This window comes from Pan troglodytes, chromosome 12 (genome assembly GCF_028858775.2).
Source record: "Pan troglodytes isolate AG18354 chromosome 12, NHGRI_mPanTro3-v2.0_pri, whole genome shotgun sequence".
Lineage (NCBI taxonomy): Eukaryota > Metazoa > Chordata > Mammalia > Primates > Hominidae > Pan > Pan troglodytes.
Window position 1 is genome coordinate 122,003,601 of NC_072410.2, and position 24,239 is coordinate 122,027,839.

Genomic DNA, 24,239 nt, shown 5'->3' on the forward strand with positions numbered 1-24,239 from the left:
ATGAATAAAGAATAAGAAGCTACAGAGAAATGAAAGAAATGTGGCCAGTTACCCAAAACAGGGATTACGCAAAGCATTCCTCTGGTCTTCTTGACTGAATGGCCCACGGGGGAGGACGGAAGGCAGCTGTGTAGGAGGGTGGGTGAGGACTGAGAGGCCGTCAATATGATCAATATTCACGGCGACGGGAAAGTCCAGGGACGTCCTTCCCCAACTTTCCTTTAAAAATGCGTTTCCTTTAGAAGCCCCATCCTGAAGTCACCCAGACACGCTGGCATCTTCCTCCACTAACTGTGGGAGCGTCGACGGGCCATGTGCAGAGACTGACAACATGAAGTACAAGAAAGGTTTGTGCTGTGACTGTTCACAAAGAAATCTCCAAAATAACCCGGAAATAGTAAAATTTATTGAGCACAGAGTTTGGGTCAGGCAGAAACATGCATCGTGTAACTCAGTCCCACAAGAACCCACCTGGTCCTCAGAACCTATGGGAACAAACCAAACTCTCTCAGAACCTACGGGAACAAACCAAACTCTCTCAGAACCTACGGGAACAAACCAAACTCTCTCAGAACCTACGGGAACAAACCAAACTCTCTCAGAACCTACGGGAACAAACCAAACTCTCTCAGAACCTACGGGAACAAACCAAACTCTCTCAGAACCTACGGGAACAAACCAAACTCTCTCAGAACCTACGGGAACAAACCAAACTCTCTCAGAACCTACGGGAACAAACCAAACTCTCTCAGAACCTACGGGAACAAACCAAACTCTCTCAGAACCTACGGGAACAAACCAAACTCTCTCAGAACCTATGGGAACAAACCAAACTCTCTCAGAACCTACGGGAACATACCAAACTCTCTGCTTCTTATTCTAAGACTGAGGCTGTCCCCGCCACACAGAGAGAGGAGTCCGTGCTCTCTGCTTCTTATTCTTACTCTAAGACTGCAGCTGTCCCCGCCACACAGAGAGAGGAGTCTGTGCGCCATGGGGGTTTTGAGAGTTCAGTGAGATGAAACCTTTAGTCACGGTGTCCTGGTTGTTGTTGGCTTGGCCATCAGAATGCCAGGGCAGAGACTGCAGTTGAGGGCAACTGGGAGATGCTTCAGCTGGAGGGCAAGAAGGGAGAGGTCGGATGCTTCATTCTCAAACCACAACCAGAATCAGCCGTGACTTTCCAAAGCCTGACCACAATGAGGCCATGTTTAGTTGTTAAACCCTTGACCACCTGTCTTGAAGGCAGTCCGGCTGTCCTTGGGCACCTGGGCCTGTGACCCTCCCTCTCTGGAGGAAGGCGTTTGTGTGTGCATGTGTGTCTGTTTGTGTGTGTGTGTAGGGGCAAGAGGGTTTGGTGTGTGTGTGCGTGTGTAGGCGTGCATGAGTGTTTGTAGGGGGCAAGAGAGTTTGAGAGGAGTGTGCGAGTGCGTGTGTGTGTGTAGGGGCAGGAGGGTTTGGTGTCTGTGTGCGTGTGTGTGGGTGTGCATGTGTGTGTAGTGGGCAAGAGAGTTTGGGAGGAGTGTGCATGTGTGTGTAGGGGTGAGGGGGTTTGGGGAGAGTTTGGGAGGAGTGTGTGAGTGTGCGTGTGTGTGTAGGGGTGAGGGGTTTTGGGGAGAGTTTGGGAGGAGTGTGTGAGTGTGCGTGTGTGTGTAGGGGTGGGGGGTTTGGGGAGAGTTTGGGAGGAGTGTGTGTGTGTGTGTGTGTAGGGGCGGGAGGGTTTGGTGTCTGTGTGGGTGTGTGTGGGCATGCATGTGTGTATAGTGGGCAAGAGAGTTTGGGAGGAGTGTGCATGTGTGTGTAGGGGTGGGGGGTTTGAGGAGAGTTTGGGAGGAGTGTGTGAGTGTGCGTGTGTGTGTGTAGGGGTGAGGGGGTTTGGGGAGAGTTTGGGAGGTGTGTGTGTGTGTGTAGGGGTGAGGGGGTTTGGGAGGAGTGTGCGTATGTGTGCGTGTGTGTGTGCATGCATGTGTGCATGTGGGTGCGTGTGTGTAGGCGCGAGGGGGGTCGGGAGAAGTGTGCATGTGTGCGTGCATGTGTGTGTGCATGCGTGCGTGTAGGGGCAGGGGTTTGGGAGGAGGCGGGGATGATATGGGGTGGAGGCGCAGCACTAGCAATAGGTGCTCCATGCAAGCTGAACTGAGTGTCCGAACCCTGAGCTCCTCCTGGACTCCTGGCCCCATGTTACATGCTGGGTACACTGTGGTCAACAGCATGGATGCTGCCTGGTGGGATGAAGGCAGTGAATGAGCAGTGGTTAAATGAGCTTTTAATCAGGAATTGACCCAAACGGGCCTGTGGCTCCAGACCTGGGCCCTCATGAACTGTAGGAACGTGGGAGCCATCTCTGAAAGCCCCTCACTGCACAAACCCACTTGGAAACCACAGAAGAGATGCTATGACCTGGGTAAAATGCAGCAATAATCCTGGGTGCTTTTTGCATGGGCAGACTTTCCCAAATTCTAAGCCATATCCCGTGTTTAGAAGCCCAGGAACCAGGAACAGAGAAGCCTGAAGGTCTCCATCATTATGTGGGAACAATATCACTCAAATGAATCACCAACAACTGAACCCCTGGAAATTGTCCTGAGGCTCAAGTTAAAATATTAATGGAAAACAAACACTAAAATGAAGTTATTCAAACCCCAAAGCACAGGGGCATCAAATCTCACTGGAGTCTGTCTGATGAACACACAGAAGGAGAATGCAGAGGAAGCCAGAGACTGAGAATATGAGAAATAGAAAAATGACTTCTTTAAGCCTCTCTGAAACTCCAAAAAATCAACTGTACAAGGAAAGAGGTTTTATCTAGGTAATTTTCAGACATTTAAGCTGTGTGTAGATTTTGTATAAGTAAAGAATCACTTTGACTCCCAGAGCTCTCATTTTCTGTAATGTGCTCTCACATTTTCCAGTAGCTGCTGCTAATGAATGTCAAGCTGCCTTTATGAATATAAATTATTAATATTGGCTTATTGATACATAGTAGCTAATTTCCAAGATACTGTCTGTAAACACCATAAAATTGTATTAAATATTCATATAATCATTGTGATAATCCATAAAACAATTATAATTAAAATGAAATTATCTTATAAATAACCAAATAAAATAGAGCTTTACAAGATAGATACCACATCAACTTTTATAGCTAACAAAATAAAAATAAGATTGCTTTCACCTCCATTAGTCCGAGCTGCAGAGAGTGAAAGGAGCCATACCTGTTACTTTAACTGGCTCCAAGAAAGTGAGGATGCCTCTCTAGGAGATGGTTTTGCAACAAGATGGAGATAAGAGTGTCTCTGGGGTGCCCATCCGCGGGCATGGGCCACACATTTAGTTTGGGAGACTTTTTGCTTTTGTCTCTACGTTTGGGTTGTTACAATCCAGGTAAGAATGCCAGGCCCATAACTGAACCCCGGAATGGGCAGCAGAGTGGGGACTCCAGTGCGACATCTCTGAGGCCCATCAAGGAGCAGGGGGTGTTGAGCCCAGCTCACCTCGCATGTGGCCAAGAGCCTGGGCCAAGTCTGTGCATGGGTCTGGGGGCTGAAGGAACTTTGATGGCTTCCATAGCAACCTGGCAGAGCGGCCTCTGGGAAAAAGATCAGGAGGCAGAAGATGAAGTGGGTGTCTGGATGGGTCTGGGCACCCCAGGGTGGCCACTGATGCCAGACCTGGCCTGGATGCAGGCTCCTGATCCTGAGCCCAGGAGAGGGTGGCTGAAGACCTGGGTTTTGAGGCAGGGGTCTCTCCTCCTTCCCCTAGTTGCCCTAACTCACCAACTCTGATGGAGAACTGGCTGCAAAGAGCCTGACGCCCTCTTGCTTAGCCTCAGCTATAGAGAGCTGAGGGATCCTGGATCCAATGCTGTGCCTGATCCCAATCCCCACTCCCTCAGGCCATCCCGGACCTGCTTAGTTAGGAGAATTCTATGAACGATTGTCACAGTGTACAGGTGCCCTTCGGAAGGTGGGCTTTTGGGGGTGAGTTGTTTACAATCCTGGCTAAGATGCAGCATCTGGGATGCGTGGGCCTTCAATCCGTCGCAGGATCACCCTGAGAACATGCTCTGTGAGGTCAGGAAGACTCTGGGATTCTGCAGGAGCGGAAACCAATTGCAGAAGCCGCCTCCCGCAGAACCGGCCACCCTGCTGGGGCTCCCCTGTCACCTCATTCTCGCATCCCAGTCTGCAGCCCGTGTGTCTGATGGTAAAGCCTAGGTTCCCACGGGGATCTCGGCAGCAAGGATCTTGGAAGGGCAGAGTCGAGCTCCCTGGCAGACTCCGCAGAAGCCAGAGGGGGCCGATGTTGAGGAAGCGAATTATCCATGTCCACCACAGCTGTGCGGTCTGCACCCCAGATACAGCAGGGTGCGTCTCACATGGGCCTGGCCTCACGATGGGCAGCGTCCAGCCTCTCCAGCCTCATTCCACCCAGGCTCTGCCCTCATGCACAGTTTCTGAACGTGGGCACCCTCATTCACTGCTCCCTACCAAAGAGGACTCTACATTTTTCCCCGTTTCCAACAGAAAGGATATCTTTAATGTGCTCCTGTGTCTCTCCTTTGCCTGGAAGGGCCTCCTAAATGTCTGTCTGACATCCCCAAAGATCTGTCAATGCACAGCTCAGATGCCTCTCTCCTGATCAGCCTTTTCCAAGATGACTTATCTAGGAAAGAAGCATCAATTACTTTTTGGCTCCTAAGCATCACGGTTTATTACACAATTGGGTCAAATATTAATATGCTAATAATAAATAGGTATGTTACCCCTCTGTTGATACGACAAGGGATTTTTTAGAAATTCTATACTGTATATGTGATTTGAATTAATTTGGTAGCACCAATGATTGAACTCAGCCCTGCCTACTCTAAGTTGGAATTAATATTTCAATTCACTCTTACTTTCTTTTTATTGTATTTAAGGTGTGCAACATGATGCTTCGATATACACATACATAGTAAAGTGATGACTACAGGTGGTAAACAAATTAATATTTCCATCACTTTTCATAGTTGCTTCTTTTATGCAACTAAAACCCACTTCCTTAGCAAATTTTCCATATGTGACACGTTATTAACCCCAGTTCTCCTGCTGTACCCTGGATCTCTAGATGTACCCAACCTGCAGCACCGCAACCTTCCGCCTTTAACCCACACCCTGGTCTCCCTGAGCCTCTGGTCCTCCGGCTCTCGTAGCGTTTGGTGCTGCTGGTTTCTTCACTGATTCCTGGAGGTTATCAGCTACGTGTTGAACACCTCTTCTGCTAGATTTTGGTAGATGCAGAAAGCCTTTCTTTTCGTTCTTTCCCTTAAATAATATTCAGGAAAGTAGAAACACAAACAAACTACTATGAGGCAACATAATTTATGCTATGAAGGGAGTTTAAACAAGGTTCCCCAGATGCACAGAGACCAGAGCAGAAAGGCCTGCCTGGGTGTTCCGGGAAGGGTTCACAAGAGAGGCATCGCCAAAACGGAGGGTCTTTGCATCTGTGTAATTAACGCAGAGACAAGGAGCACTTACGGGGCTCCAAGCTCTGTGCAAAGCTTCCAGGTATACACGGTGTCCTCACGGGAAGGTTCAGCAACCCTCCAAGTGAGGGAAGTGAGTCTCTGTAAGAGGCGTGACCACTCAGCTGCTCAGCCACCCAGAGCTGGGCTTTATAAACTCGGAGGAGGGCACAGGGCGCAGAGGGAAACCCAGGCATTGTGGAGTCAGAGCCCATGCATGTGACTCCTGGTTCCATTGTGTGCCGGCTGTGACATCACTGCATGCAAATTGCCTCACCTCTGCTCGCCAGGAGCCTCAGCTTTGAAATGGGAGTCACCATGGATAGAAGGTGAATGTGGACTTGTGCAGGGGATGCACGTCCAGTGACATGCGGTAAACACGAGCCTCGGCTGTGGTGGGGTGACAGCCCTCAGCCCGTCCCAGTGCACACAGGGCTCCATGCAGTCGTGCTGACCACCTGCGCTTGGTGAGGGGAGGGGCTGGGCACGCCCCTGGTGTGCCCCTTCTTGCATTTAGAATGAACCCCTGTGCTGAGTCACAGGCCTGTCCGGTGAGTCACAGGCCTGTCCTCAAATATTCCACAGTCGAAGGTGAGAGATGTGCTGCAATGTCTCCCAGTGGCGTTGGGCTGAGACGAGCTACAGCAGCTCGGAAAAGGCCCCGGTCAGGGTCAGCCATGCCGGGTGACAGGGCAGCAGGACTGGTCCCAAGTATGTGTTGCTGGTGGGTGTCAGGCACGGCAGGTGAGGGACTGAGTAAAGGTGAACGCCGCAGGGCTCCTGGGCAACACCACGGTTCCTCCCGTAGTAAAACCTCCCACTTTCATGGGTGCTTCTCCGGTTTTTAGAAGAGGTCTAAGGGTAGATGGTAAACCTGTAAATGATGATGATTTGAATGAAGTGCATTGCTACATGTTAGAGCCAATGCACGTATTTTCAAAACCACAAGCCTAACTCTGTGTGGAAACACCTGGGGTCACCCGCTCACTCACTGTGGGACACCTGGGGTCACCCGCTCACTCACTGTGGGACACCTGGGGTCACCCGCTCACTCACTGTGGGACACCTGGGGTCACCCGCTCACTCACTGTGGGACACCTGGGGTCACCCGCTCACTCACTGTGGGACACCTGGGGTCATCCGCTCACTCACTGTGGGACACCTGGGCTTACCTGCTCACTCACTGTGGGACACCTGGCATCATCTGCTCACTCACTGTGGACTTTTCTAGAAACAACTGATTTCCAGGCATTGCCACCATGCAAGCTTGACTTTCTCATGTTTATTTGGCCTCAGCCCGGGCTTACCAGGGCTGCTGAGATGCTGCAGGGAGGAGCCGCAGTTCAGGTGGGAAGGAGGCTGCCGGGTGTGCACTGTGAGCAGTGAGAACTGGAAAAGGCTCCTGGTCAGAGGCCACCTCGGTGCCCATGGGCTCCCGCCTTGTGACAGAAAGAGCCCTAAGGGAGGGGCTGTGGCCAGGTGGTGTTCCTTATGATTCAGGTTAGTTATTATGCATTATTAGCAACCTGAACCACTTCACAAAAAAATATTTGGTACTTGAGGAAAAAAATGGCCATTTTAGAATGCAACTGGAAAAAAAATTCATGTCCGTTTACAAAGAAATAAGTTTGTCAGGTCTTGAACTGGTTATGAAGTGTTATCCTGAAATGCTGGTTTACAGCCACATTCATAACCATTTTTTCTTTGATTAAATATTTTTATTTAATGTCTTTTGAGAATGTCAGTGAATGGAAGGTCATTTTCTGAAAAACCAGAGAGAGACTCTCCACGTGAAGACGGAAATCAATTTGCATCTCTCTGTGTGGTTGTAATGCTGGCATAGACAGGAATTAAATGCCCTTTCTTACTTTACTTCCTGAAGTAGAACTTAGCCTGGGACAGAAATTATTTAATGGGAAGCCTCAAACTGTGACACATTTAATTGATGTAGGGCAGGTAATAATAAGCTTCTCCATCACTGTGCACAAACTGTGACTTTTGGTTTCAAAATGCCTCCGTGCAAAGGAGTGAACCCCCAGGATGGGGTCCGGGGAGGATGGGAGGAAGGGGTTTCCTGAGTGGAGGAGCCGGGCATCGTGGAAGAGGCACTTGGCAGGTGCAGGAAGCTCGTGCCTGGGTCATTCCAAGGTGCTCTGCTGAGTCTTTGTGTTTCTAGGTCTGGGAAGTGTTTAATTATCCATTTCTTAAAAAGCATATTTTCAAAGATGCTTATTAAAGGCTTTAAAGTAAGTGGCAGTGCTCATCGTCTGAACCTTCTGGAAGAACCAAAGGGAGCAGGAAGCAGCCTCCCCAAGGCACACGCAGCCGGCCTGTGTGTGGAGGATCAGAGCTGCTGAATCAAGGCTGGAGACCACAGCCACCCAGAGCACCTTCCATCCTGGCCATCCTGGCCATCCTGGCCATCCTGGCGGGGCCTGGCTGTCCTGCCCATGCCAAAGCCAAGGGGCGTTTGCTGTGGCTCCCTCTCAGCCTGGCACCCGGCCAGTGCCCACACCCTCGTGCCTCCTCCTTCTGCCACCCCTGCTGCCACGCAGTCCTCAGGAGGGGGGCTGGGCCCTGGGGCTCTGAGCATCACCCTCCGTCCTCCCGATCATGGGCCATGTCATCAGGGCTCTTTTCTGCTGAGCTGTGCCCTGCATCTCTGCATTTTAGCCACCGACCTCTGCCCAGGACCCCAGGCTGGCAGCTAGGCTGGATGTCCCCACAGCTGCCCTTGGGGCCTCAGTTCTGTTCTTGCCTTTGAGGTTCCCTGGGCGCATCTCCAGTCCCTGAGAGGTGACAGGTGCCCTGCACTGTTAGGGCCGGGCACTCACTGCCACTGGACCAGCCCCTGTGTCTGTCTCCTGCATCCCCTCCAGTGGCATCCATTGGCCCTAGAACATCAGAGGGACTTGGCTGTCCAGGCTGCAGCAGCCATAACCCCACACCTCACTGGTGGCAGCAGCAGTGGTTATTTCGGGCTCATATTGCACTGGGCTGAGGTCCGCGAATCTCACACATGTGAAAGGAGCGGTGCCATCCGAATGTGCTTGTGAGAATCGTGACAAAGCCAGGAAGGGCCTCTGCACAGGCGTGGGGTGCGTCTTCTTCTCAAGGCCGATGTCAACGGGAAGAGGCGTGCAGTCCTCTCATCTGGGGTCTGGTGCCCAGACGTGCCATCTTCCTCCTGCCTGTGTCTTCCTCCTGCCTGTGTCATCCTCTTCTGCAGGACGGGAAGACCCTGGAGGCACCGTCTTCCTGCCGCCTGTGTCATCCTCTTCTGCAGGACGGGAAGATCCCAGCGCTATCTTCCCGCCACCTGTGTCATCCTCTTCTGCAGGATGGGAAGATCCCGGTGCTGTCTTCCCGCCACCTGTGTCATCCTCCTCTGCAGGACGGAAAGATCCTGGAGGCGCCATCTTCCCGCTGTCTGTGTCATCCTCTTCTGCAGGACGGGAAGATCCCAGCACCGTCTCCCCGCCGCCTGTGTCATCCTCTTCTGCAGGACGGGAAGATCCCGGCGCCGTCTTCCTGCCGCCTGTGTCATCCTCTTCTGCAGGACAGGAAGATCCTGGCATCTCACACGCCCCCGGCTTATAGGGCTCGGAGGCTACAGAGGGAGCTCAGGGCATGTTTGTTAAGTATTGGAGGTTTTTCAGTCAGGGAAAATATCAATTTAAAAATGAAGTCACACATTCCCCAAGAAGCATTGTTGAATTATATTGGTTTAGTCAACACAAAATACAAGTACACAGGAATAACCGAACCACAAAATGTCAGGCTGTGAAAGTCAGAGGGCACCTAATATTAGGATAAATAAAGCAGGTGGAGAGTGAGTGTCCTCTACACTAATGGAGACATTTTAAATTAACTTTGACCAGCAAGTTTTATTATTTTTCCTGTTAAGATCTAGGCAGGCACATGCAATTTTTGCGGAGAAGAGACTCCAGTTTAGGAGCCTGCCATGAGCAGTCATGCAGGTGGCCCGTGGGGAAGTGGCTGACGTCTGTGTCTGCACCATCCTGCGGGGTGTGGACGCCTTGCACACCTGCACCCTAGCTGCACCCCTGCCTGCACCGTGCAGACACGAAGTGGCTGCTCCAGAATGTTTTCTGGATGAGGACATGAGTGAGCAGGACCTGGGGCTGCAGAAAGACTGCTTCTATAGGCTTTATTATTTATTTATTTTTATTTATTTTTGAGACAGTGGCGGGATCTCGGCTCACTGCAACCTCCACCTCCCAGGTTCAAGCAATTCGCCTACCTGAGTCTCCCAAGTAGCTGGGATGACAGGCACCCACAACCATGCCCAGGTAATTTTTGTACTTTTTTTTAGTAGAGACGGGGTTTCACTACGTTGGCCAGACTGGTCTCAAACTTTCATGCTATTCTGAGCATTATGACTAAATCTTGCACCGTCCTGCTCCATCCTGACCAGGACCGGGTCATCTCTTTGCCCAGCAGATCCATGCTGTGCACACCACATGCCTGTTAGTGGCTTAGTAGCTCTCCTGGGTCAGCAGATCCACTGATGCAGATCACAAGTGCCTGAGTTCAGGCAGCCCTTATTTTGCTTAACAAGGGCTCCAGATCAGAAGAGCAGTGAGGCTGGCAGCTTGTAGATGGCAAAGAGAAGCTGTAAAGTGCTCCCTTTAAGTGAAAAGGTGAAAGTTCTCTACTTAAGGAAAGAAAAAATTGTATGCTGAGGTTGCTAATATCTACCATAAGAACAAATCTTCTATCTCTGAAATTGCATAGAAAGAAAAAGAAATTCCTGCTAGTTTTGCTGTTGCACCTCAAACTGCAAAAGTTATAACCACAGGAAGAGCACAGGAGGTCGGCGCCACACAATTTTTAACAACCAGATCTCCTGAGAATTCACTCACCCTCGTGAGAACAGCAAGGGGGAAATCCGCCCCCATGATCCAGTTACCTCCCACCAGGTCCCACCTCCAGGGGCAAATCCACCCCCATGATCCAGTCACCTCCCACCAGGTCCCACCTCCAGCACTGGGGACTACAATTCAACATGAGATTCGGGTGGGGACACAAGTCCAAACCATATCAGGTATTGAATGTGTGGGGGGAAGACTTAAGGATAAACAAGTTCTGACTGACGGCCGTCGGGTTTAGTGCCATCCACAGTCCCAGGCACCCACCGGGTCTGGAATGTGTCCCGTGAGGATGAGTGGGAGCTACTACATTTCATTTGTCCACAAGGAAACTGGAGCTGAAAGAAGCTGCAGAGTTCCCGAGTCCACACACCCCGCAGGCAGCGCGTTTACCTCAGAGCTCCCGAGTCCACGCACACCGCAGGCAGCGCGTTTACGTCAGAGCTCCCGAGTCCACGGACCTCGCAGGCAGCGCGTTTAGGTCAGAGCGCCCGAGTCCACGCACCCCGCAGGCAGCGCGTTTACGTCAGAGCGCCCAAGTCCACGCACCTCGCAGGCAGTGCGTTTAGGTCTGAGCGCCCGAGTCCACGCACCTCGCAGGCAGCGCGTTTACGTCAGAGCGCCCGAGTCCACGTACCCCGCAGGCAGCGCGCTTACGTCAGAGCTCCCGAGTCCACGCACCCTGCAGGCAGCGCGTCTACGTGAGAGCGCCCGAGTCCACGCACCTCGCAGGCAGCGCGTTTACCTCAGAGCTCCCGAGTCCACCGACCTCGCAGGCAGCGCGTTTACCTCAGAGCTCCCGAGTCCACCGACCCGCAGGCAGCGCGTTTACGTGAGAGCTCCCGAGTCCACGCACCTCGCAGGCAGTGTATTTACATGGAAATTGGATCGAGGCACTGACGTTTAAATCTTGGCTCCTGCTGTCTAGACAAAGGGCGCACCCATTGCCGTCTCAGACACCAGAGGCTCCCACTTGACCAGGTGAGATTTATCAGCTCCCAGACTGAAGGAGCATACGCTGCCAAAATTCTGACACATGTGAACGCTCTTCTTTTTATTTAGGAATGGAGTTGGACTCAAAATTAGTTTTTGCAACCTGATGAGTATTTGATTTGAGAGTAGCTGTGTGCATTGAGAATTATTCTCCACACTCGGGGGTGCTTCTCACAGCTGCTTTGGAAAGCAATTACTGGGGAGTACCTGATCTCTCAATTCCATTTCCTGCATGAAAATCAAATGGGATGAGCTCTCTTCTTTCAAGTTAAAGTCAGTATCTAGGGAAATTGGTTTCACATAATTTTAAATTGTGGACACTCTGCACCACATGTTTAAGTTTAATGAAAATCTTAGGAAAGATGCATTTGATCTTCATTTTAACAGCAACTAGTGCTCATTGAAACAGGAAAAAAGATTCTGTGGAAAAAGGGGCAATACATGGATAAATAAAAAGTGCAGTTTTTGTGCTGAGTGGAGACAGTCTTCATAGATGCATGTGAATCCAGTTACAAGTGAGAGGTGCTCGCACAGTGACAGTGCCGTGTGTCACACGCTTTGAATCCCTGAGCTGGACGGCACGCCTACGTGCTGCGTCTTAGTGGCATAACTGTTGTCAGGGCTTCCCCGTGAAACAGGCCTGGGATGAGAGGTCCCTGCAGGTGGGGAGGGCGGGCCCCACAACATCTCCTGTCCATTTCACATTTTATTTCATGTTTTACTACTCATGAAATAGGGCCAATAAAATGCCAGAGGAATCCTGGTAAATGAACTTGAAGAACACACCGTCGAAGCCTCCACCAGAGACAGATTGTGGCACTTTGGGGTGTGTGACCTGCAGACACACCAGGCTCTCTCCTTAGTAAACACATTCCTTTCTTTATCTGCTCACTCCTCTTTCAAAAGCGCCTGTTAGGCACTAACCATTTTGCTGAGGGTTTGGGATCCAAGTGAAGATAATCACAAGTTCTCACCCTGCAGCGTCTGGGGCCTGTGGGTGAGAGAATGGGAGGATTGCCAGGCCTTCAGCTGCTGCCTGCTGGGAGCTCCCTCCCGGAGAGCTGTGTACGATGGTCCCTAAGGTGGTCTTGGGAAGAGCGAGGAGTTGCCAGGGAAGGTTGTTCTGGAGGAAGAATGCTAACTGGAGAATCTTAAGTGGAGATCCTAGAGAGCAGAGAGGAAAGGGCTGGAGGCAGAGAGGAAGGTGGACAGGTGGGTGTCAGGGTATGGGGCCTGAGGGGACCTGTGCAGCCTCAGGTCCCCATTGTGGTGGAAACTCTGGGGAGAAGACGCAGCAGCCTCAGGTCCCCATTGCGGTGGGGACTCGGGAGAAGACGCATCTTCCCGCCACCTAGCATCAGTCACCTCAGGTTTTAGTCAGAACACCTCAGGTTTTATCAGTTCTAATTTATTAGGCTATCTAGCAAGAACTTGCCAAAAATTAATGTGTGGCTAAAATCAAACAATCTAAAATGTAGACATCGTGGATGAAGGGGAGAAGGTCCGCTGAGGGTGTGCGTGCGGCCTCGGTCCGGCTGGAGCGACGTTGATGATGTCAGCAGTGAGGTCGCCCCAGAGGACTGTGGAGGATGCAGGGAGGGGCTGGGTGAGTGTGACTTCCCTCTTCTTCCCACCAACCACAGGGAGAGACGGGGGAGGGGCAGAGGCCCTGAGGTTCTCCCTCCTGGGATGGGAATAGCCTTGTTCACTGGCCCAGGAGAAAAATAGAGAGACTGCGGAGAGAGTGAGGAATGGGAAAGATGGGAACTTTGAGCTGAGATGCGTTTCCAGCTGGAAATCAACCGCAGGTAACCAGGAAATGGCTCAGGATTGCTGCGGCCTTTGTGATTTGCAGAGCAGGGCTGGACCTAAAGTAAACGCTGGCTCCTGCCAAGGGTTTAATTCATGACCCCGCTCCACAGTAGTGAAAATTCAGTGATTGTTAATGCCAATAGGTCAAGAGAATAGGTGGACAGGTTGGAAGCAGGTCATTTCCAGCGTATGTGTGTTTAGGCCTCAAAGCATGTAGGTGTTTATCTAAACAGCAACTGCCCTCAGGGAGGCGAAGAGATCCCGGGGAGGGATGCTGTGTGCAGGAAGAGAATGCTGGCTCATCTTCAGGGGCATGAGCAATATGACATCTGCCAGATGTGATAATTACTCAAAATGTTACCCGTTTAAATCAGTTCTGATCAGTATGCTTACTAAAACGTGTTAGGTGAGTGTCTTCAAGTAGATGTATCCGTAAGATCTGGGATCCGCATTTCTTTCCAGCCGCGGCTCACCTGATGCTTGGAGTTCCGACGACTTCTCCTTTCTGCAGCCTCCCGGAGGCTCTGCCCTGCCCTCCTCCCATAAACAGCACACACCGCCTCAGACCCCCGCGATTGCTCCTAAATATTCTTCGAAGTGTGATAAGTATTTTAATTCCTAGGACATTAGAACCTTCTCTAAGAGAGCTTCCAGTTCCTTGACAGCTATGCCCAGTTACAAAAAGAAGTGCTTCATAGAGGAGGCTCTATGTGCATTTAAATGAAAATAGTGTCTCCTGAGAGGAGAAAAATCCAGGCGTGATACAGAGGTTGAAACCAGTGTCAGAAGACTGACTGGTTTTGATAAGCAATGGCCTGTCAGAAGAGTCTACCTGCAAATGTGTTTAGTTTGATTCTTATCATGACTAATTTATCCTAAAGCTTTCCCCCAGCATTTAAAAATTGTAGTATTTCATATAAAATTTATATTTATGGCTTCTCTCAAAACTGTAAGTTCATGACTAAATTGGATTTCTATTTTTGCTTTAGCAAAACCCAGCCAAGGAGGTGTTTTCCTGAGGCGTCGTGTGCTCTCCACTTTCTCACAGTGTATCAGGCTATTTCTGCTGTCATAACATCTGACCATGAACTTCAGTGGTTTGAACAACACAAATGTATTAGCTGGCAATTCCGGAGGGCAGGAGTCCGACACGGTCTCATGGGGTTAAATGAATCCAGGTGTGGGCAGGGCCACCTGGTGGCTTGGGGAGTGGCTCTTCCTGCTTCCCCTGGGTCCCTGGCCAGCTACCTGCTGGACTCACAGCCCCTCCTCACCTTGAAAGTCAGCCACATCCCCATCCCCATCCCCATTGCTCCGATTGCAGCTGACCTCTGCCTTCAAGGGCTCGTGTGGTTGCACTGGGCCCGCTGGGACCCTCAGGGTCATCTCCCACCTCAGCGCCGTAATCTTTGCCACGCCTGCCTCTGGCCCTTGTCTGTGTCAGTGACAAAGCCACTAGTCTGGGAAATTAGGAAGTGGGCATGGGTGGGAGCCACACGCAGGCACTGGACCTGGCCAGCCACTTACCTGGCCCCCAGGCTTTGGAGCTGGCTGGTGTTGTCACACCTGCGTCCCTAGGCCTGGAGGCTGGGGCCCCTCGCTCCTTCACCTCAGACCCTTCCTGACTCTCACATCAGCCCACGAGGGCCGGGGCTGCACGGGGCTCCTGGGGTCCTGCACACTCTCTGGTACCTGCCTCACCCCTGAGGCGTCTCTTCTCTCCCTACCCTACGCTGGCTTCTTCACTGGAAAAGAAACAACAGGCCTAGTTTCAAAAGGCAGCCATGAGTTTAACAAGTAAAATCAGCAAGTGACCTGAATGCTGGGGACAGTCTGGGATTCCACTTAAGGACCCAGAAGAACCCACCAGGGCTCTCGGGGTGAGGGTCGGCCTGAGTGTCTGGCCCTCAACTGGGAATGGCAGCCACTTCCACTCTCAGTCCCAACATGGCCTTGCCGATGGCCACACAGCTTCACAGCAGAGACAGGACACGGAGCTCAGACGGGAACTGAGGACGCCTGGGGCAGGGAGGGTGTGGCTGGACCTGCACGCCTGGGCTGTGCACCAGGGAAGGATGGCTGGGGGCAGGGAGGGCGAGGCTAGACCCCCAGGCCTGGGCTGTGCACCAGGGAAGGATGGCTGGGGGCAGGGAGGGTGAGGCTGGACCCGCAGGCCTGGGCTTTGCACCAGGGAAGGATGGCTGTGGGCAGGGAGGGTGAGGCTAGACCCATAAGCCCCAGCTGTGTATCAGGGAAGGATGGCTGGGGGCAGGGGGGATGAGGCTGGACCCGCAGGCCCCAGCTGTGTACCAGGGAAGGATGGTTGGGGGCAGGGAGGGCGTGGCTGGACCCCCAGGCGTGGGCTGTGCACCAGGGAAGGACGGCTGGGGCCAGGAAGGGTGAGGCTGGACCCGCAGGCCCCAGCTGTGTACCAGGGAAGGACGGCTGGGGGGCAGGGTGGGGGTGAGGCTGGACCCACAGGCCTGGGCTGCACACCAGGGAAGGACGACTGGGGGCAGTGGGGGCGGGGGGGGGGTGAGGTCTCCCATAGCCTAATCCACCTCTCCTCTGCTGCAGTGGTCTCACACAGCCTGATCCACCTCTCTTCTCCACTGCAGTGGTCTCACACAGCCTGATCCACCTCTCTCCTCTGCTGCAGTGATCTCACATAAGCCTGGTCCACTTAGTGGTCTCGTGTAGCCTAGTGCACTTGACTGGCTTGGTCCAATTTCTCTTGAACAATGGGAAATTTCCAAAGGGTTTTGTGATGATTAACCCTGACCTGAGTAGGAATGGCTCTTATCCACATTTGCAGTAAAGGGACCTGATGCTCCCAGAGGTTAAATGAAGGCAAAGCTCAGGTTCATGACCTGGTGACCAGCTCTGCAACTGCCCTGAAACAGGGCAGGTAGCCCAGGTGAAGTGCAGTCATTTCTAAGATGAGGGAGTGGGGTTTGAAAGTTTGAAAGATCCTGTTTGTTGGCAAACCATCTGGCATGCCTGGAGCAGGAGCACTCTGGCCACCCCTGAGCTCCTTTCTTGAGGCCTTTGATGGAGTTGGAGCTCTGAGATGCAGGAGCTGTGTTGTGTGGAAAAGTCGGAAGGTGGAGTTCCCTTCTGCTGTTGAACAACTGGGTCCTGGTGTCCGTAGGAGAGGAGAAAGGAAGCAAAGGGACAAGTGGCAGGAAGGAGAGAGAAGGTGGAGGGAGGAAGGAAGGAATCGAGGGAGGGAGGGAGGTGGAGGGCTGGGGAGGTGTGGGCCTCTGCACCTGCACTGTGTTGAGTTATATTCAACAGGCGTTTACTGAGACCCTGTCTCCCCAGGCACTCATCACCACTGAAGCATCCTTGGCCACCAGTGGCTGTGGTGGGGTGGGGACGCCTTTGCAGGCTGGACGCTCGAGGCCGCTGTCCCCCTGGGAGTGGACGTTGGGGGAGACTCCTCAGAGGATGTTCCCTTTGGCTGAAGCTTTGAGGGATAGATGGGGTGCAGACGGCAGAGTTACCTTATTCCCAAAGGGTACTGGGGACTTTGTGACAAACTCTACAGCAGAAGAAACATGCGGAGAACATCCAAAGAGAGCGGCATGGCTCCATCCCTGTATCGCTCGGGTGTTGAAACATGGAGAAGGGCTCTTCCTGGAGGCTGGGATGCCAGGTCATTGCCCACCTGAGTCGCACGCCCTTTTTGTAAAACCCCGTTCAGTGGATCAGTGGAGCACAGTGACCACACCGCACTGCCTGTGCAGGGGCCGGCCTGAAAATGGCATCCCGGAAGAAAGAACACAGGAGACGCTTTCACATGGGGAGTGTGACTGCAGAGAACGAGGGTGCCGGTCCTGCCGTCGGCATCAGGGGAGGCAGGTGCGGGCTGCAGCGCACTTCCTCCCACCATCAGCAACGCGAATGGTTTGATTTCTTTCCGTCTACACGTCTGTGGCTCTCAGCATCCTTGGGGATTTCAGAACGCATCCAGGGTTTCACACTTTGAGGAAAGCCCAGCATTTTCTCGTGGGTTTCCGTGCACCCGCTGTCTCGGCTGATGTCCTGGCCCTCATCAGTTATGTCAGCGTGTGGGTGAGACACACAGCTGCCTGCATGCCTGGCTTGGAGAGCATTTAAGTATCTCAACCTCCCATTCAGTGCTTGGGATGTTGGAGGAGAGGAAACCTGAGAATCCAGGGAGCTGGCCCCTCAGTAACTGTGGGAAGAACACGCCCGGGGGTGGGAGAAGGGAGGTTCAGCAGCCGCCACGGCAAGGCGTGGAAGCCAAGAAGGGAGGCGTGGGGGGCGTGAAGGGGCTGATGTCTCGGAAAACTCTGGGAGGTGCTTGAGCACTCGAGTGGCACAATTCAAACCACACTTCACGTTCACTCACCTGGGTTCCTGCGCGTGTGTGTGTAGGAAACAGAGACCCTCAGGGAGGCTCTACCTGGTCCAGGTAGCTGTGAGGAGTGTGCCCTGGGCTGGTGGAGCCATGAGGCGGGGTGGATCGGGGGATTGTCTGGATGAAGCAGTCAATGGCACCTGCAGGTGGGGTGTGCAGGGAAAGATGGAAAGTCATTTTTTTTTTTTTTTTTTTTTTTTTTGCACCTGAGCGATTGGTCCCATGCTGGTGCCATTTGGAGACGCTTTTCCCAGGAAGGAGTGAGGTTTGTTGAGTTGCAGGTGACGATCCAGGCTCCTCCGGCGTTCTGAGTGTGGCACAAAGATGCCGGTTTCTTTTACATGTGCATGTTAATTTCTATCGTTCAGGTTCTTCGTTGCTTCTCTCTCAAGAGAGCGCAGGAATGCGCAGACTTTCCTGTAAATGTTTGGACATGTGAGTGTACCAAGCTAGCGCAAATCTTTAAACAACTAATTTTGAGGGAAAATTTGAACAAAAACCTCACCAATCTGAAATTCAGTGGGGGAAGGATTGAAAACTCTCTAATTGCATCTGAAATTTTGCCATATAAGTGATTATTATGTGACCTGAGTAACAAAAAGGGAAATGGAAAACCATGTTCTCATTTCTGCCCTGAGGAATAAGGTGGGGGCTGAGGAATAAGGTGGGGGGCTGAGGAATAAGGTGGGGTCTGAGGAATAAGGTGGGGGGCTGAGGAATAAGGTGGGGGCTGAGGAATAAGGTGGGGGCTGAGGAATAAGGTGGGGGGCTGAGGAATAAGGTGGGGGCTGAGGAATAAGGTGGGGGCTGAGGAATAAGGTGGGGGCTGAGGAATAAGGTGAGGGCTGAGGAATAAGGTGAGGGCTGAGGAATAAGGTGGGGGGCTGAGGAATAAGGTGGGGGCTGAGGAATAAGGTGGGGGCTGAGGAATAAGGTGGGGGCTGAGGAATAAGGTGAGGGCTGAGGAATAAGGTGGGGGGCTGAGGAATAAGGTGGGGGCTGAGGAATAAGGTAGGGGGCTGAGGAATAAGGTGGGGGCTGAGGAATAAGGTGGGGGCTGAGGAATAAGGTGGGGGCTGAGGAATAAGGTGGGCTGAGGAATAAGGTGGGGGCTGACGAATAAGGTGGGGGGCTGAGGAGTAAGGTGGGGGCTGAGGAATAAGGTGGGGACTGAGGAATAAGATGGGGTCTGAGGAATAAGGTGGGGGGCTGAGGAATAAGGTGGGGGCTGACGAATAAAGTGGGGGGCTGAGGAATAAGGTGGGGGCTCCAGTAACTGATGATGGGACTCTCAGAACCCCCACGTGCCCCCTTTTAGGGAAATGTTGTTTCTAATGGAATCTCAGGACTGTTGAAGTTTCTTGGGTCTCCTGTAACAGGTAAGGAAACAGGTCCCTAAGGGATGAGCACTCCACAGGTGCTTGGGGATGCTTGGCGACGCCTGGTGGTACTGTGCGTCAGATGTGGTCAGACACATCAATGAACAATCGTGCTCCTGCCCCAGAGCCGGGGGCTGGTGTGGAGGGGGCAGGTGAGCAGGGGACCTTGATGGCCAGAGGAACGGTCCAGTGCCATGGAGGGGAGAGGGTGGAGGGTGTGGGTGGGGGTCCAGGGGAGAGAGTGGGTGCAGGCTGCAAAGGTGCAGTGCTGTGAAGGCGAGGCTTCTGGCAGAGACAGGCGCTGGGGAAGGCCGGCATTAGGGTACAGTGTGGAGACAGCTCCTCCGGGAGGGAGGACGCCTTTCTAAAGGGGCAGCTCCTGGAACTTCACTTTGTACAAATGTTCAGTCAGTTCTGATGTCGAGGTTTTGGACTGCGAGACCTTCCAATGTTTCTCAACATTTAGATCCCTATTTTTTTTTTCTTTGTAACAAGATTCTCATCTTATAAATTTTTCCCATTGATTTTGAAAACCCTCAACTATTTAGCTATTCCTGTTAGAATTGATATCAGGATTCCGTTACTCAGAGCTTCATTCCTGCAGCATTTTGAAAGAACATTCATGACAAAAAGCAATGGGTCGATACCTTTTTATTGTTTTGGGGAAAAGCGTTTCTTCATGAAGGTCCACGGCTGTCTCAGGATCCCTTAAAGGTGGCGTTTTGGGCGATTTTTCCTCTTGTCGGCACATTTCTAAGCCAGAGCAGCTGGAGGCAGCACAGTCCGTCCGGCTCCTGGTGAGGGAACAAACAGCCTGACTCAGGTGTAGGCCACAGGGGCAGTGAAATCACAGCCAGTGTAGACGGCGTGCTTGAAGAAAGATGTTATGTTGACTGTGCTTGCGCTGTGAGCATTAGATTTTTAAATCCAGATAAAATTGAGTTTTTTTTTTCTCTCCCAAATGTACGGGAATTCGATCCAACTCTCAGTGGCAGTGGAAGGATCTCTTTTCAAATGCTTCTGTCTGTTTCACGGGAAGATATTTAAGTGGGAGATGACAGGCTCGTGGGCGCTTTGAGAGCTACACACTCTCCCATTTGGTGTTGTTGAGGTAATCCTTTGATAGTGGAGAAATATGCAAACATCTTCCTTTCTGTTTGGCAGACTTTGATAAGTCTAAAAACTGCACATGTATTTATTATTTTTAGGAGAAAAATATGCATCAACCACTTTAAAAATTAATACTTTCTTCAGTGTATTTGCCTTTGTGCTAACATTGAGTTTAATATAAATACACATATATGCAAAGAAGATAAAGGATTAATTTTAGCTTTTGGTAAATATATTCAGCATTAATGTCATCCCTTTTTTTTTTTGTCTGGTTGAGAAAACTGTATTGCTAAAGGGTAAACCACACCATACCTGCCAAGCTGCTGGTTTTTCTGTTCCACGCTTTCCACCATTGGTTCTAAATAAGTCAATTTCCAGAAGGAATGAGCCAGTAATACTAATAGAGGGGACCAGAAATTACACTTCTGTGTATAAAATATCTGTTTTAAGAATGACAGAACACTTTGGCTTGAGTTTTAACTATTTAGTGGCAGCTGTTACTTAGCTGTACTGTTCCTATGTTTGAAGCGATAAACGCAGATATCACAGTGTGGAGCCTGCAGTGAGGCACATTTTAGGAAACAAATTCTCAGCCTTCATCTAAAAGCCAGAGTCCTGCAGGGTGAATCATGTCCCCAAATCCATAGGCTGAAGTCTTAATCCCTAGTGTCTCAGAATGGGGCTCCAGTTAGGGACGGGGCCTAGAAAGAGGGGATTAAGGTAATAGGAAGTTGTGAGGGTGGGCCCCAATCCCACAGGATGGTGTCCTTATGAGACGAGGAGATCAGGACACAGACACACACAGAGGAAGGACCCTGTGAGGCCCCGGGGGATGTCAGTGTCTATAAGCCGAGGAGGGAGGCCTCAGGATGTGAGGCCCCAGGGGATGTCGGTGTCTACAGGCTGAGGAGGGAGGCCTCAGGAGGAAGCAGCCCTGCCTGCACCTGGATCTGGGACTTCCAGCCCTGGGATGTGAGAGGATGAATTTCTGGGGTGCTTTGTCATGGCAGCCTTCACACACACACACACACACACAGACACACACACACACACACACACAGACACACACACAGAGCTGCAAATCACAAGCTGCATATCTTGGCAAAATTTTCCCTTAAGAAAGGACAACCACACCTCAAACCCCTCAACAGCAGGGAACACAATTTGTTATTTTTGTTGTCTCCACCCTTCTTTACTGTATCCTCACACTCAAAGCATTAAACATTGGATTTCTGGAAGGAGATGAGGAAAGTGTAACCTCAGGGGGAGACCCAGAGTCTTCTGATAACAGTGCCATAAATGACATAGGGCGTACATTTAAAATTGAATTTTCAACCTGAAGCTTGAATACGTGGTCTCAATGCCAGCAGCAAAATGAAATGTCACTTCTGGGGCCTGGTTTGCCTCCCTAAACGTCAGCTGCAAGGGAGTGTTTTACTTCGCGCATTAGAGTGTTCTAGTTTACAGGGGGCCATTGTTTTGTACTGAGTTCCTGTACTAGGCCCCACCTGGGCAGACTAGGCAGATTGAAGTCACCTGTGCCAGGTGCCAGGTGCCAGGTCACCAAACTGAACTTAAAAACAGGTCAGCTTTCCAAAAACAGGAGATTCACAGCCACCCGTCAGGAGGGGCCCAGCCACCTTGAGCTGGCAGGATGAGAACATCCCTGGGCTTTAGCCCACAAGAGGAAAGGAACATTGTATTAGTCTGTCCTGGGCTAATAAAGCACCCTCAAATCTGAGTAATTTATAAAGGAAAAAGGTTTAATGGACTCACCGTTCTGCATGGCTGGGGAGGCCTCACAATCATGGTGGAAGAGGAAGGAAGAGCAAAGCCATGTCTTATGTGGCGGCAGGCAAGAGAGTGTGTGCAGGGGAACTGCCCTTTATAAAACCATCAGATCTCGTGAGACTTATCCACTACCACGAATACAGTGTGAGGGAATCCTGCCTTCATGATTCCATCACCTCCTACCAGGTCCCTCTCACAATATGTGGGGATTTTTACAATTTGAGGTGAGATTTGGGTGGGACACAGCTAAACCATGTCAAACATGAATGCTACTGATGTTATCTGCTGTGGTCTGAATGTGCCCCCCACATCCGTGTGTTGAAACTTAAGCACCAACGTGATGGCATTAAGGGGGCTCTTCACAGGAGATCAAGTCCTGCCAGTGGGTGAAGCCCTTGTGAGTGTGATTAGTGATTTCATAGGAGAGGCTGAAGCCAGCGGCCCTGGCCCTTCCTGTCTTCCTCCCTGTGAGACACAGCTCCAGGCGCCCTCCTGAAGACAGAGCCCAGGCCCTCCTCAGACACTGACCCTGCAGGTGCCTCGATCTTGGGCTTCACAGCCTCAGAACTAGGAGAGATCAATCTCTGTAGTTGGCGACTGTCCATCCTTGGCATTTGTTACAGCAGCACAAATGGATGAACCCGATTTCCTGCCAGCTTGCAGCAGGTCACCTCCTCCTTCCCGCCCAAGCTGCCTGCAGAAACAGACCACGGGCATTGCCTGGGGAAGCCCTATCTGTGCTGTGGATGGCACACTGTGGGTGGTACGCTTGGATGGTATGCTGTGGGTGGTATGCTGTGGATGGTGTACTGTGGATGGTATACTGTGGGTGGTATGCTGTGGATGGTATACTGTGGATGGTATGCTTGGATGGTACGCTGTGGGTGATATGCTGTGGATGGTATGCTGTGGATGGTATACTGTGGATGGTATACTGTGGGTGGTATGCTGTGGATGGTATACTGTGGATGGTATGCTTGGATGGTACGCTGTGGGTGATATGCTGTGTATGGTATGCTGTGGATGGTATACTGTGGATGGTATACTGTGGGTGGTATGCTGTGGATGGTATACTGTGGATGGTATGCTTGGATGGTACGCTGTGGGTGATATGCTGTGGATGGTATGCTTGAATAGTACGCTGTGGGTGGTATGGGTGGTGCGCTGTGAATGGTATATTTGGATGGTTCGTTGCCAGTCCGTGCATCATGAATAGCAGCCAATTCGATCTTTAAAACTCAATTTTTTGAAATGTTCTTGGACAAGAGTCCTTAACTCTCCTCAGGCCGGGGGGAGGTCCTGCTGCTCCTCGGAGGCCCAAGGACGAGGTGGTGGTGAGGGCTGAGTCCACACGGCCATGCCGCGTGCAGTGTGTGCTATGTGTGAGCCTCTGCAGAGAGAAACACAAGCACGCTGAACTTAGACTTGCCTGAACATTCCTTCTTTTGCTTGACCTGTTAGCTTTTGCAGGAGAGAAAAATTTTAATTCAATAAATCTAGTAAATTGTAGCCCAAGGATAGGATAGAAGAGCAAAGGTCACAGAAAATCAGTGCCAGAGAGAAGAGAAGAGCCTGGGGCCCTAGGGTGAGGGGCACAGGGCTGGGCAGGGAGAAGAGCAGGAAGTTCCTGGGGGAGGAGAAATGCAGCCTTATCTGGATGCAATTCCACAGTGATTTTAACAGTTGTATATTAGAATGCTAAAAAGCTAAGCACTATTATAAAATGCATATATTTGACTTAGGAAAAAAAGCAACAGCTTTATTGCTGTGACACGCTATTAATTTAAATTGCTTAAATGCTTAACTAATTCTCATGTATTAGTTATAAAGCTAGACTAAATTGCAATCTTTAATTTTTTGCTGATGTTTTTATTGCTTGGTGATGTATGGAAAATTACGTACCTTCAAGAGTTTTAATTCATCTTTTTTCTTTGTCAGCCTCTGGAGACAGGAAGCAAAAAGTAGCAATAAAATGAGATTCTGTCAGTATGTTATAATGATAAACCCAAAGCTTACCACTAGCTCATTTACAATTTTGTAGCAAGCTTACAAAAAAAGAATTAAAAATTTTACATCAATTTGTAATAGACTGTGTATTGATTGATATTTCTGAAGTGTTTTATCTATCCTATAGCACCTTCAAGAGTACACTTTTTAAAACAAGTTTAGAATAGTTTTAAAAAAGTTGCACAGATTGGAAAGCGTGTTTCCATGTCCCACACCCACATTCTCCTGTTAACACCTGACGTTAGTGTAGTGCTTGTGTGACACAGCTGATGACCCAGTTTGGAGCCAAGTTGGACAGACGTGGGGGTAACCAGGGACACTGATCCTGGGAGTGGCATCTGAAGAGGGGCAACCTT

At 51.0% G+C, this 24,239-nt stretch overlaps 1 long non-coding RNA gene across 1 annotated transcript in view; it reads left to right on the forward strand.

The window, feature by feature from the left end:
- The first annotated feature begins 11,108 nt into the window (after positions 1-11,108).
- Positions 11,109-24,239, forward strand: part of LOC112208149 (uncharacterized) — a 127,952-nt gene continuing 114,821 nt past the window's right edge. Inside the window, exon 1 of the long non-coding RNA XR_010149233.1 lies at positions 11,109-11,385. This is a non-coding gene — a long non-coding RNA (uncharacterized LOC112208149). The remainder of the gene's footprint in view (positions 11,386-24,239) is intronic.